The 12,028-nt window shown below is 40.4% G+C and overlaps 1 protein-coding gene across 7 annotated transcripts in view; it reads left to right on the forward strand.

Moving 5' to 3' along the window:
* B3GNTL1 (UDP-GlcNAc:betaGal beta-1,3-N-acetylglucosaminyltransferase like 1) overlaps positions 1–12,028 on the forward strand; it is a 334,712-nt gene that overhangs the window by 60,214 nt on the left and 262,470 nt on the right. The window lies entirely within an intron of this gene.

Genomic DNA, 12,028 nt, shown 5'->3' on the forward strand with positions numbered 1-12,028 from the left:
AGCTGATGTGATAAGAGCGGAGAAATAGTGGGATTTCGCCACTCTTATCGTCCTAGAATATTCCCGAATATAGGCAAGTAGTCGCATTCGGTCATCTTCAGCACCAGTTTTCCTCCAACGGCGTTCCAAGCTTCTGTTGGTCTTTTTCATCTCCCTAAGCTCCTCAGAGAACCAAGGGAGCCGGGATCCACGAACTGTAAGAGGACACTTGGGAGCAATTTCATCTAACGCCCTCGTGACCTTGATGTTCCAAGATTCCATGAGCTGCGATGGAGAAATGCCTACCAGATTGCAAGGAATGTCCCCAAGAGCCTCCTGGAATCTGACAGGATCCATGAGGCGCCTGGGGCGGACCATCCGTGTTGTAGTGCTGTCCTGGTAGAAACAGGGGACTGCTGCAATCTGCATATTAATCAAAAAATGATCAGAACATGGCAGGGGAGAGATGACAATATTTTCCATGACCAGATCTGCCTGCCATTGCCCCAAAAGATAAACCAAGTCCAAGGTATGTCCACCCACATGAGTCGGGCCCAAAATGATCTGAGACAAGCCCATGGTAGCCATAGAGCTCATGAACGCCCGAACCATTGAACCCCCATCAGGAGCTGGAAGATTGAAATCCCCCAGAACCATAAGTCTAGGAGTCGTAATCACCAGGCCTGACACCAAATCAAGGAGCTCGGAAGGGGCAGCAGAAAGGGCACTATATAGTTATAGCTGTTCATCCATCTCCAGAAACCCCTGAAAGGAAGCAGTGAGTGGATAGAAAATAAAAGCAAGGAAAGCAGCTATAAACCATGGTTTGGGTTCTAAACTCTGGTTAGTCCAAACCATGATATGAAGCAATGTCTGAATTGAGCCTATATACTCTGAGGATGTCAGTTTCAGAGTTAATGAATTGCTATGAAATCAAAACAGAAATGTATGTGAGCATGTTTAGTCTGGCCTTTCAAGCTACAGTAACTTTTTGTGGCAATAACCTCAGTAATAAAGTACTACATCTTGGCAAGTGTGGAATAGGGTAGTTTATTCTGTACTGTCTTGGAACAGAGGTACTTTGTTGTTGTTTGTTTATTTTACATATTTTTATACCGCCCAAAACTTGTGTGTCTGGGCGGTTTACAACGAAAACAAAAAGTTAAGACATTAGTTAAAACAAGTGACAAATTAAAACATTGGTTAAAATAAATGTCAAAAAAGTTAAAACATAAGAATGTAAAACTTTAAAACAATATTTTAAAATGAAGTTAAACTATTAAAATGGTATTTAATTAAAGGCCTGGGTGAACAAATGTGTTTAAAGTTTTTTTTTTAATTGTCAGAGATGGGGAAGCTCTTATTTCAGCAGGGAGCATGTTCCAAAGCATCGGTATATAAATATTATGAATATTTGTATACTGCTTTTCAATATTCATATATGCTCTTGCACTATTATGTTTTGCTTTGTTCTTCTGCAGAAGAGTATTTACTGGTACAGTATTATTCTTTATTCTCAGAATTTAATTTTTTCAAATTTAGGTGAATAGGTTGTTCAGTTTTGTAACCTCCAAAAAGCTTATTGCTGCCAAGTACAAGATAAGAATTACAAGTTTACTTGTTCATCCTTTATGTCAAAATAGAGATGAAATGTTTTCTGTTAAAACTATGCATAGTTATATTTTAAGGCACTTATGTCAGCATGGAATCTTAGACTCTTTTATGTAAAGCATTTGAGGTAAAATTCTCGGTGGTAGCAGCAATGCTGCCGTGTTCTCTGCATAGACCTGAGGCATAGGAAATCATTTCAAAGCCAGATCTCTCCTGCAGTTTTGGAGCTGTTCAGATACATGGCTTTGGCTCTCTACAGCAGTCATTAAATATAATCATGAACACATGAAAACATGACATTTCTTCAAAGCAAAATAAGAGAGGGCAGCTAGTTGGTGAAATTTTAGAACTTCCTTGTAATTTTCCTTTTGTTTTTACCTGCGGCAGCACTTCTGAAACTCATTTAATTTGGATTCCGTTATAATCTAATACAGCTTGCAACATTCTACAACTTCTTCATTTTCAGCTCACTGTGGAATGCTTTTTGCATGTTATTTTATGCTGTTTCTTTGAACATGTGGTGTTCCAGGTTCCTCTTGACTGCCTTTGAATTGCAACATTGTGTGTTATATACCTTGTTATGTGGGGTCCTTCTGGATCCCTTTCGAGACCTTGCAGGCATGGTTATAAAACAGGCAGTTACTCAAGAAAGCCACAACTACAGGTTTGAAAGTCCAAATAAAACATGTTTTATTCCAGGAGTTCCAAACTTGTGATACCTCAGATGTTGCTGAACTACCATCATCCTCAGCCACAATAACTTGTAACTGGAGATGATGGGAGTTCAGCAACATATGGACTACTACAGGTTGGGAACCCCTCTTTTATTGAATACAAAGTGGAGGCTTGGCTATGATGGAACTGGCGGGTATTCCCACATTACACAGATTCTTAAGATATTCATGGGTCTTGGCTTTAATATTTTACTTCTGCTCTAGGGGTGTGCATGAAACACATTTTGTGTTCTGAGCTTGGAATGGAACTCAGAAATGCTTAAAATGTTTCATCAGAAGAGCCGATTGTTCCAATGGAATGACCCTGTTTCGTCAGAATGTCCTGACCCGAGCGCCTCCAGTGACCATTGCTGGTGTCAATCTTTTGTTTCTTTTATATTGTGAGCCCTTTGGGGACAGGGATCCATCTTATTTATTTATTATTTCTCTGTGTAAACTGCCCTGAGACATTTTTGGAAGGGCAGTATAGAAATCGAATGAATGAATGAATATATAAATAAATAATTTTGGATTCCAAAATGGTGCTTGGAATGGGCCAGCCCGTTCAGAGTTCGGAACCGGCCCCCTTCTTAAAGTATGTTCTGTTCCAAGTTTGGAGCACTCAAAATGACCCATTTCAAGGTGGAACGTACCGACCGTGGTACACATCTTTATTCTGCTCTGTTGTTACTGTATGGGTATTTACTACCGAAGGAGGAGGGTGGGGAAGGGAAGCAGTAATGGGTGGTCTTTTTAGTGGAAGAAGTTAGTGGACAGATCCAGCAGAAGCTGGGGAGAGTGAGAGAGAGCGGTCGATATCAGAACCGGTCATGAGATGGGAGGTAGACATGGGAAAGATCCCAAGAAGTTTGGGGAGGGGAAAAAAGGAGAGACAGAACTGGCCTAGCTGGCTAATACTACAAGAACTCACTCTTACCCACACCCACCCAGGGAGTGAAGGGGGAGAGAAAAACTCACAGGAGCAAAGAAGGGGGTTCTTCCTATATTACCTGTCTGATGGGAATGGAAGCTGCATTCTCAGTGGAGAAAATTGAGGTGCGATTATGGAAAAGCAGAGGTGTTACTAGCCTTCAGAATGGGTCCCAAAGACTGTGCAGATTGGGTTTTTTTTGGCTAGCCAATTTTATAGCGTGAAAAGGCACTAAATCAGTGCTCCTCTTGGTTAAAGATCAATGGGAATGGTATTCAATGGAAAACAATAGAATAATGAATTCAGAGGAGCAAGATGGTAACTGAGCAAAGAGGCACCTTTTTAAAAGTGGTGATTCTCTTTATTTAGCAGGGGGAGAGAAACTGGACCTATCCATCCCCAACACAGCATCCCTCCAGTGGCTGATGCTGGTGTCTCTTATGTTTCTTTTAAAGATTGTGAGTCCTTTGGGGGGAGGGAGTCTCTATCTATCTATCCAATATGTATGTGTGTGTTATATACACACACACACTCTGCTTTGGGAACTTTTGGTTGAAAAACGGTATACAGTCAACCCTCGCCAATTGTTTTGTGTATCCACGACTGGGAAATTGTGATAGGTCTTGCCAACCGCGACCTGAGTATTTACGATTTGGTGAGATTTTATGGCAATTTGGGGGGGGTTTCTGGTGATTGGGGGGTCCCCTCCACTCTTCTTAATCACTTCTGGTGATTTGGGGGGATTCCCCCCCTATTTTTTTCACTGCATTTTGTGGTCTTTCCCAACCGCAATTCCCCTAACCCCGTTTGCCATTTATTTCAATGGCTTGTCTACCGTGAATCCGCCAACTGTGAGGCTTTCACGGAACGGAACCGTTGCGATTGACAAGGGATGACTGTATAAATATTCGTCACATATAAATATTTGTTATCGTAGATGGGATTATCTAGGAAGTCAAACGTTGTGAGCCCTTTGATTCATTAATTAGATTAATTAAATTAATTAATTAGAATAATTAAATTAATTAATTCTATATGTAAACCGCTTTGGGAACTTTGTTTGAAAAGTGGTATTAGTCGTATTCATACTGGCTGATTTAGGCTTATGTTTCAGTATGTGTAGGTGAAAACAAACTCACTACAAAGATTATTGGTTTGGATGTCATGCAGGGCCAAGGTAAGTACAAATTTAGGTCCCAAAATTCATTCACTCAGTTTGAGACCCCAATATATACCTCTCTGGTGCCTGCACACATTCAGAATCCGATGCGTATTTATATACTGCTTTTCAACCAAAGTTCCCTAAATCATTTTCTACCTTAACAGATGTACTAAAACTGTGGAATGTTGTAATGGAGTGGTAGTAGCAGAGGTATTTCTAAAGTGAAACCACAATTTAAAAAGTATTTAACCCATATAAATAATGTGCATTATCATATTTGGTTCTCTCACCCATTCTTTATAACATCTACATAAAACCGCTGGGGCAGGTCATCTGTCGGTTTGGGGTAAGATTCCATCAATATGCCGATGATACTCAGTTGTATATTGCCACCCCAGACCACTCCAGAGATGCTGTTTCTGTGCTTGCTCAGTGTCTGGAGGCTATCAGGGTCTGGATGGGCAAAACAAGCTTAGACTTAATCCCATCAAGACTTTTGTTTTGAGTTGCTTTTGCTTATTTCTCAACCCAGCCAATTGCAGAGTCTGAGTCTCTCTCTGGATGGGGTTGCACTGCCCCAGGTGGACCATGATTTGGGGGCCTTCTTGGATGCGTGGCTCCTGCTCAAGCAGCAGGTGGAGGCTGTGGCCAGAGGTGCCTTTGCCCAGCTTTGGCTGGTCTGCCAGCTACAGCCCTATCTTGACTGACAGAACCTGGCAATGGTAACTCATGCACTCGTCATCTCTTGTTTGGATTATTGTAATGCGCTCTACCTGGTGTTGCCTTGGAAGATGACTTGGAAGCTTCAGTTTGTCCAGAATGCAGCGGCCCGCCTGCTTATGGGTGCTAGAAGATATGATAGTGTTACACCCCTTCTGCGACTTCTACACTGGTTACCTATTTGCTTCCAGGTCCAATTCAAAGTGCTGGTTCTTACCTTTAAAACCCTTCAGGGATTAGCACCTGTTTACCTTCAGGATGGCCTCTCCCAGCCAGTCCTGTTCTGTCCTGTGAGATCTTCTCAGGTTGCCTTTCTTTCAGTCCCTGGTCTTAGAGAGGTCCATGGTACTAGGGCCCGTGGAAGGGCTTTTTCTGTTGCTGCCTCTTCACTCAGGAGCTCTTTTCCCCCCCAGATTCGGTCTGCCTCTTCTGTTTCAACCTTATTGAAGACATTTCCGCCAGGCATTTGCCCTCTAAGTTTTGTTTTGTTTTGAATCTTGAATGCTATTCATGTTTTGTACACCACCTTGAGTCTGTGGGCTTGGGCATTAAATCTCTTAATAAATAAAATATTCTTTATACGTTTGTTAAAGGAATATATCAAGGTGTAGGGAATCTGTGTGGTCGCTAAGAATCGACACTGACTTGACGGCACTTAATCAATCATCAATCAGGGAATAAGGCAGTTTATGAGTTTGCTGCTTCTTTTATATTGGATAAACTTTTTATGACTCCCTTGATCCAGGGTTCTAGCCAATAGTGGTGATGTAAGAGGAAACAGGAAGAATGATCCCTTTGAGCAGTGTGTTAAGTAATGCTAATGCTTACTTTTAGCTGAGTTACAGGGCCCAGTTGCTAAAATTGCTGGGGTTACAAATGCACACACACATCTTATATGTGCGAGTGTGAGAGAGAAAATGAAGCTTTGGGCTGGACCCAGTTTTAAGGCATATTGTATGGAATAGTCTTCTGGTAGCAGGGATGTATGATCCAGGGTGGCCCAAATCTAATTTTCAGGTGCGGAGATGCGCACATTTCAGTTACTTATTCTGGCTGCTCATACACTTCGGTTGAATAAAAAATTGGAAACCGATTTCAGACTCATCTGAGACTGTGTGAGTGAATAGTAATGCTTAATATATGGGTTTGTAGGAAACATCACCCAGATTTTCATCTGCTAGCACAGCTAACCATTAATGATAGGCTGGGACTCCAGCTTGTTAAAATGTTAAGAAAATGTTGCTGCATTTGGATAAGAACTGGCCATTCCTTCCCACCAAACCATCAGCTGCATAGTTAATTAGCAGATTACTGAAGAAGTGATTTGTTACTAATGGGAATGTGGAAGACAAAATAAATTATACAAGTCCAACAGTTTCCAGTCATCGGAGATTTTAAAAAAGAAATGTGAAGGGAAAGCTATTACTCATGACCATGTTCCTCATCAGCGCAATAAATAAGAAATACTGGCAGTAAGGTCAGCTTAATTATTAAACTCTGGATAAAAATAACAGAGAAAGGAAAGAGAAAAGTGTTTGAATCTTTAGTGGACTTGATACTCTCACTAAAGGGAGTTGTGCATTTTCCAAAGATATGAAGCCACCTAATGGTGCAGCAGGGATGTAAGAGGTTGCTGGTTTGAATCCCCACTGATATGTTTCCCAGACTGTGGGAAAAGGCAGCAGTGATATAGGATGATGGTGAAAGGCATCATCTCATACTGTGTGGCAGATGGCAATGGTAAACCATCGGAGCCTTCTCTGTTGCTCCCCGAGGCTTTGGAACACACTTCCTGCTGAAATAAGAGCCTCCCCATCTCTTACAACTTTAAAAACGGCAGTCAAGACACATATGTTCACCCAGGCTTTTAATTAGATAAAATTAGATTTTAATTGTTTTAATTGTATGTTTAATAGTTTTAACATTTTGAGTTGTAATTGTGGTGATGTTTTAATCTTTTTATCTGTTTTTATTGTTTTGTTGTAAACTGCCCAGAGACTTTTGTTTTGGACGGTATATAAATGTGTTAAATAAATAAACCCCTCCTGTATTCTACCAAAGAAAACCACATGGCTTTGTGGTCGCCGGGAGTCGACACCGACTCGACGGCACAACTTCAATAACCCCCTAGATGCACAGTTTAGCTTCTATATCCTAAAATGAGGAATGATGACCCCCTGTTCTACAGAAATGGTCTAGACAGGGTCGGCTTTACTCTTCAAAGGTAATCAGCATTGATTCTTCCATGAATGCCTCCTTTTCCATTATAGTGTATTTCCCTACATAAATAAAATAAAATCCCCTGGAACCAGAATAATCTGAAGTATTCCTGTTAGGGAAATCTGTGTAACTGTATCAATTTGTTCCATAATTTATTTCTATTACATAATCCATGTTTTGGTCTCAGTTGTTGAGGAATTTAGTGTAGAACTCTACAGGCTTTATCATTCTTTTCATTTTCAAGCTAGTTGAAAAAGAGAGGGAGAGTGTGACAGGTATGCAATAGCTGCAATTGTTAACAATGAGACCAAAACAAGATTTCTTGAATTTCTACACAGCAAAGGTTCTTGTAGGGGGCCATACAGAAGACCACTATGTTTATAGTCAGCCACTTTCCCCTCTGCCTGTGGCAAATGCTTACCATGAATGTTAACCACTGAGACTGTCGATAAACAGTATAAGACTTGCCTCTCCCTTTAGATAACTGGTGCTGTGGCTTGCTAGGATATTCTCACGTATCCATATATGCTAGGTATATACCCATATACACTTTTCTATGAAAGGCTATATTGAGTTGGCCTGCTGTTAATTTGTATGCCCTCAGTAACTAGCAAACTTGTTTTTAAGACATCTTTATTTAAATGCTAATGTGTATGTGACTAGCACATGACTAAGACATCTAGTCACAGTAAGTATGCACATTCATATGCCTAATTTGAGGCTTAATACACCCATACCACTTTCCCCCCCAATACATGTTAATTATATGTCTAAACTGGCACAAAAATTGTGGAGATCTTTGCTGTTATGTGAAAGCCCTACTTTTAAATTTTGTAACCTTGGTTAATGTGTCTGTGTTCTTTTAAAATTAGGAGTAAAGGCTGTATACTTCCTTCCTTAAGTCTTCAGTTAAAAAAAATGTCAGGAGCTAAATAAAACATTAATATTGTATTGCCTAAAATAAATGGATCCTTAGAGATTAAGAAGTTTTAAAGGAAAAAATAAGCAAAAAAACAAGACATAGTACAAATCATAAAAACACTTGAAAAGCCCTTGGTGGGCTTGGAAATAACATCCTCTTGGTACAGCTTCAGAAAATGGAGGGAGGGGGCTCTCATACTGAGATCAAAGTAGGACAAAATGTATTTGCTGGAGCAAACGGTCTGTTCCTATTTCCATATGGTCCAAAATGACCAAGCAAAAAAAAATCTACTACTATTTTGTATGACAGGTAGATTCCCCCCACCCTCTTTGAAGCCATTTGAAAGGAAGGAATTGCATATTCTCTGAAACAGCAATACTGCATATGCTTTGGTTTCATTAGGTTTCTTATGATCAAGAAGTAATGTAGAGAATTGATTGCACAAGGGGAGGAGGGAGCATGCTAGTCACAGGGCTCTGTCAGAGGCAACATGGAACCAAGTTTGAATTTAACCAGGTTTCTAAAAACAAGCAAAAATGTGTTCCGTAGACTATTAAAAAACATGGTTTGTTTTGCCCCTCCTTTCACCCAGTCCTCCCAGATACATACCCCAGAGTTCCAAGTCTGCCAGACCCCTGACAATGCTTCACTCCGTCACTCCCTTCATTACCATTGATAGTCAGCTTGGTGTAGGCATGGAAAAGCTTCATAAGCCTCTACTGGCTCTTTTTGCCCATCCTCGGCTGTTCTCGGCTGGTCAGAGCCAAGCTATGATGTGGCTATACAAAGACATTTAGCCTGCAGCTTTCTTGTCAGTGCAGAATTTTCTTGTAATAAGTTAGAGGGAAAGGAAGATGCTGGTGCATGGCGCCCCAACATAGAAAGCTGCTTGCGGCTTGCTTCCAGCTCCCTTTAGTCAGTCTGCTCTTCTCCCCCACCCACTGAAACTCCTGGTCAGTGTCTGTGCTCTGCACACAACAGTATATAGGAGAGTTGCTGTTTGCAGACCACTTATGGTATCAGTGACATCAGTAGTTGCTGGGCAGGTTTCACCTGAGCATGTCTGGAGAAGAAAACACGGAGCAGCATTACTCGGCTGCTTTTTGTTCACTCTCTGCCTGCATCTCTGTGAGCAGAGGCAGAGCTCTTGTAACAAGCTGAGAATATACCACCAGGGTCAGTTCGCATGGTGAATTGAAGCAAGGTTAAAACAAACAAGCCATCTACAAAATTTGTTTACAGAGGTTGGTTTGTTAGATCAAATTGAAACTCAGTTGAATTTCAGAAGCACGTTTGGATGAAAAAAAACAAACTGGTAATGTTGAAATTCAGCCAAGCTTCTGTATTGCGTCTGAATGGGCCCACAATCACGACAGCCAGATATTTGAATCAAGGAACAATCTCTAATAGGACTAAACTTACTCTTTAACTCTTTCCCCTGCCCCATGTAAAACAGAGGTTTTAGCATAGACTTCCCCTTATTATGCACCCCTTCTACCCACTCAGACTGACCATGTCTGCAGCACGTCCGAAGAGCTCTTTAACCCCACTCCCATTGAGAAGCCCCTGGATTAAAGCACCAGGATATTTAATTCCTATCCTTATTATGGAGCCTAGTGCTTTCTGTGTATTTACAGTGTAAAAGCTAAAAGTGAATGTTTGTCAGATACAAATTACTGAATCATATTGCCCATTGATCTGACCCAGAAATGTGTTTTAGCAATACACAGTTTAGTTTGTGTGGGCATCAATATTAGTGCATTTTATACTGTTTTGTTTTTCATAAACCTATATTCTAACTATATATGAGCACTACTTTAAAAAAGAAAAGTGTAGTGTTTTAAATGCATGTAGCCTTGCATCCAGTTCTTCATTTGCAACTTCTGGCTCTATACCTGATGATGTGTATTTTATGTGACGACACAACTTTGTGTCTCTGTGTAATGTACAAACATCAGGTCCCGCAAGTGTGTGAAAACACTCTCCTTTTAATCTGTGTGGCCATCTGTAAGAGAAGCACTTCTGCTTTGAGTGAACAAAGGTTTTTGTGTGTGTTTCCTGGCGATCTGAGTGATAATTTGAAATGCGTGTACCTTAACAGATATTCTATATTCTGAGAACATATTGCAGGATATGAATTCATTTCTCTAAGAGTCCTTTAAACATAAAGAAAGTGATAGTTGCCCTCTTTCTTTTCATCTTTAGGTTTCTTTGTACGTGAATAATTCTGGCACAGAGGGTCATAGTTTCAAAGGCGTTCAGTATCCAGAGTTGAGGGTCAAAATTTCAAAAGATCTTGGATCTCTTTCACACATCAGAGAGAGTGGGTGGGATTTCCAAGTAGCTTGATGCCCAGTGTAGTCTACTGCGTGTCCCTATTGATTTATGAGTAAGGCGCTCATCTAACAATCTGTTCTTTATTCAGGTGTTTAATTTGACTGCCCTTTCTTGACACATGCAATTTCTATCTTTATATGTTGATTTGAAACTATTACAAATTTGAGTTTGGGAAATACAGGCACTGTTGTTTCATAGAACTCATGACATCATCTTACTTAGCATCTTTCTTAAGGCAACTTCAGATGTAAGATTGTCGTACTTGGGTATAATATCCAAGTACAAAATAAGTGTTGTGTTAGATACAAAGTGCACAAATGTGTATTCGGGGAGAGGGCATGAGTACAGGGACTTGATCTGTTCCTGATTGAGGCTCAGGAGTATGTTCCAGGGAGCTTGAAAATACGTTCAGTTCACAACTGCTGCAGCATCATGCATGCATTTTGTCCTCAAACATACCAGAGAACAAAAGAATCCTATTTGAATCTCAAAACATAGTGAATGGGAATATGTGATAGCTCCAAACTTTAGGATAATGTATTTCAATTGTAAACCACATTTGGCTACAATCTGGTGCATGTTTGTCGAGAAGTAAGTGCTGTTCTCATGGAATCAGGCAAGTGTAGCAGACATAAGTAGGATTGCACAGCACCCTTGTGTATGACCAAGTATGCTCTATTTTAATCCACTTTGTAGATACAGAAGATATGGCGGTGATCATTGGGTTTTAAATATTATTCATTGTTTATGAAAGCTAAATCTTAAGAGCAAGTGGAGAAATTTACATGAATTGTATTTATTGTCATTTCCTAATTATGTGTGACATACATTTGTATGACTGTCTCATTTGGGCTTTTTTGTGGGAAAGGGATGAGCTATGATACTCTGAACATTAGACTGGTTTTTGGTCTGGTTTTAATTGTAGCTCCACTGACTCTCTTTAACAGGGAGGCGCACTGCTTGTCCTTGTTTTGGATGTTCCTATTGATCTTGCTCTGGTCCAAATGCTCTCCCTGCATTAGCAAGAGAGTTCACAGAGGCCGTCATGTTTGGAACCCCTATAACAGTAAACCCATCTTTGGAGTGCACAAATGGTGGGCAAAGAAAAGATTAAGCACTTCCTCTTCTTTTTACAACCTCTCCCCTCCATATACTGTAGTGCCTTCCAAAAGTGACTTTTCTTGAGAGGGTTCATTTACAATTGCATGTAAATGTGTAGTTACGTCCTAAAGCACTGCATGAAAATGATATATAAGCATGTGCAGTATAACAGGCACACACACACACTCTCCTTCTGAAATTGTTTCTTAGGGTGTTGACTCCTTTGCCATTGCCCTGTCCACTCAGTGGGAAATGCAGGAGAGAATAGTAATAGAGGGGAGTGAACTAAAATAAAATATGAACAGCAGAAGCATTGTTAGGGAGTCAGACAG

This window comes from Hemicordylus capensis, chromosome 2 (genome assembly GCF_027244095.1).
Source record: "Hemicordylus capensis ecotype Gifberg chromosome 2, rHemCap1.1.pri, whole genome shotgun sequence".
In the NCBI taxonomy this organism is placed as follows: Eukaryota; Metazoa; Chordata; class Lepidosauria; order Squamata; family Cordylidae; genus Hemicordylus; species Hemicordylus capensis.